Raw genomic sequence first — 2,724 nt, forward strand, 5'->3', positions numbered from 1 at the left:
CAAAAAACTCTTGGCTGGATAGACAATTTTGGTTACATTTACACTTGCTCATATTTCCCAGACAAAAAATTAATGGTGCATCTCCCAAATGTCCCGGCCGCAACAACGCTTTTATTAGTTCCGCTATCGGGACGGAACCAATAATGGCGAGCCATAATTTTTTTTAAATTAAAAAAAAAGGTAAATTTTAATGATTTATTTAGATTACAAAAATAAATCATAATAAAAATAATCCTATTTATGATGTTTTAAAAATTAAGACCTACGAAAGACTGATTTAAGATATTTTAATACCAATTAAGGCCTTAGTTTTATTTTGAAGAATTCAATGCCTTTTAAGACTTTTTAAGGACCAGCGTGAACCCTGTTATACTTACAGTCTCATTTTTATCTCTTCTGTAAAGGTTTGCACTGCAAGAAAAGAATTCCCTGCAAAGGATTAATAAAGTAATTATTATTCTGATGTATTTCTTCTCATCTACAGGTTGGGAATGTCCCCAGATTGAATTTCAAAAATCTGTTCACCTTAACATAAACAGATCCAATGAATCCATAATCCAATATGATGTATGGGACTACAGTTTGTAATTGCAAATTTAACGTTCAGATTGCATTGGAAACGAGTGAGATCTTCAAAAAAGCCTGTATATATCTCCAGGAATCTGATTCTAATTTCCATCTTTGCAAATGAAAAAAAACAAGCTGTAAATTTGCTCTTTAAGAAAACATCTTTGCAGAGTGAATAATCACATTAGCGTGCCGGGTTTGTGTCCCTGGATCGTCTTTGAACTAATTTGCTGCACATAGGCTCGCAGCTGCAATGTTTCCAAATATGTAAACCAATTAGGCCCATCAACATGGCTGTTAGGGGTTATTCCTCGCAACAATAATTGCATCTAAGCAAGCGTTCATGATGAAGACGTAGTCCAGAGGCATCATTCGGTTAAGAGAGAGAAAAAAAAATAACTGTGCATGGTTATGTTTTTATGTCACAGCGCTCCTTTTCTCCCACATTCAAACACTGTAGGCAAGACAATAACAAACAATGCAAAGCTACTTGTTGTTTTTTAAAGCTCGCAACCCCCCCCCCCAACCTCTATTTTCTCCCCTCCTCTGTGTCTGCAGAAATGACAGGAGAAGTGCACATTTGTAGCTTGCAGGTACTAGTTGGGGTACAGATTGAAGCTATGATATATGACATGTGTTGCAAGCAGTCTCTGTGTATCTCCCAAGGACCTGTCACAGCTCCAGCACAGGCAGTTAAAGGCTCTGTTATACACAGTTTAATCCTCCATTTAGGTCACAATCCACAAGCAGAAAGGGAAGCAGCTTTCTCTATGTTTATGTTTAGAATCCTTATAGTTTGGGTATTAGAATGAGCTCAAATTGCTCCTGAAAGTCGCGCAACCGTTACCCTTTCAGTGTTTTATGGCTTTTAAATCACAAAGCTTTAAAAGCTGCAAATCAGAATGCATTTTTGTCGGATTCCACCCCTAGAGATTCTCTATTTGTGACTCTACAAGACACATTTTTCTATTAATTCTTTTTAGCTATTCATAATCTATGTGTAAATAAGTAATTGTTACATTTAATAGCTTTGATATTTGCCCCCCCTTTCAGGTTTTAGCCTGAAATCATGGGCTGATTGGAGCTGCATTATTCACTCAAGGTTGTGTCATTGCTGGAAGCCAAAGCCAGCACATGCCTTGTCTGCTGTGCTTTATTTCAAGGGTTAGCCATGCATCCGTACATGGTAAATTAGGCTTTAAAGACTCCATTACCGCTTGTGGATCCCTTTTTTTTAAGGTTTGTAAAGCAAAACATGAATACAAATCTATAAAAAACATCAAAATAATATAAACAGATTAAATGGAACAGCAAGCAGCAGTAGGACTTTGTGAACTTTAGCTGCTTGTGGTGTTTTCCTTTCACCAAATTCCATTTCATATGTGTATCACATTTGATTCCCATTTGAAGAATATGATTTAATCTTATTTGAAGCACATGTGTATCAGGTGTGAAAAACATGGTAATACCGAATGCAACACGTGATAAACATCCTTTCACATGTGATTCCCAATTAAAGATCAGCTGGTTTACATTTAAAAAAAGACAAGGATGTTTTACATGTGAAATATATGGAAATCATGGGTGAAAACATTTGAACCCTTCTGATACACACGTCTTTACATGTGATTCACATGTTGCTGCATGTGATCAATATTTAAGTTTATTACTTCAGTAGAGGTAAAAACACTTTTGTATAAGTTAGAGGATCAACTTAAGCTTTTTACTCCAGTAAAAGTATAAAAGTGCCATTTTCAAAGCTACTTAAAGTATAAAACTAATGCAGGATAAATGTAAATGACAGAAGCTTTACTGCAGTACCCTATTAAAGGAACATTTTTCTACAATTCTGGATAATTACTAAAAAGTAAAAAGTTGTCCAAAGATTAATTACTCTTATAAATTACAGATAGCCAAAATTTCTACTTAAGTAACGTAACAAAGTATTTGTACTTTGTGACTTGATGACACACTTGAGGCAGAAACAACATGAAAAAACACGTGTATCCCATTTGATTCTAATGTTTAATATGAATCATACATGAACCACATGTTCATTTCAGATGTGGTCACATGTTATTTTCACATTTAAAGGAAAAGTCTGGTCACATTCAGAATACAAACTTGTGAAAGTACTTTAAGTATGACATTACTATA

This window comes from Cyprinodon variegatus, unplaced genomic scaffold (genome assembly GCF_000732505.1).
Source record: "Cyprinodon variegatus isolate N-32 unplaced genomic scaffold, C_variegatus-1.0 Scaffold53, whole genome shotgun sequence".
NCBI classification, from domain to species: Eukaryota; Metazoa; Chordata; class Actinopteri; order Cyprinodontiformes; family Cyprinodontidae; genus Cyprinodon; species Cyprinodon variegatus.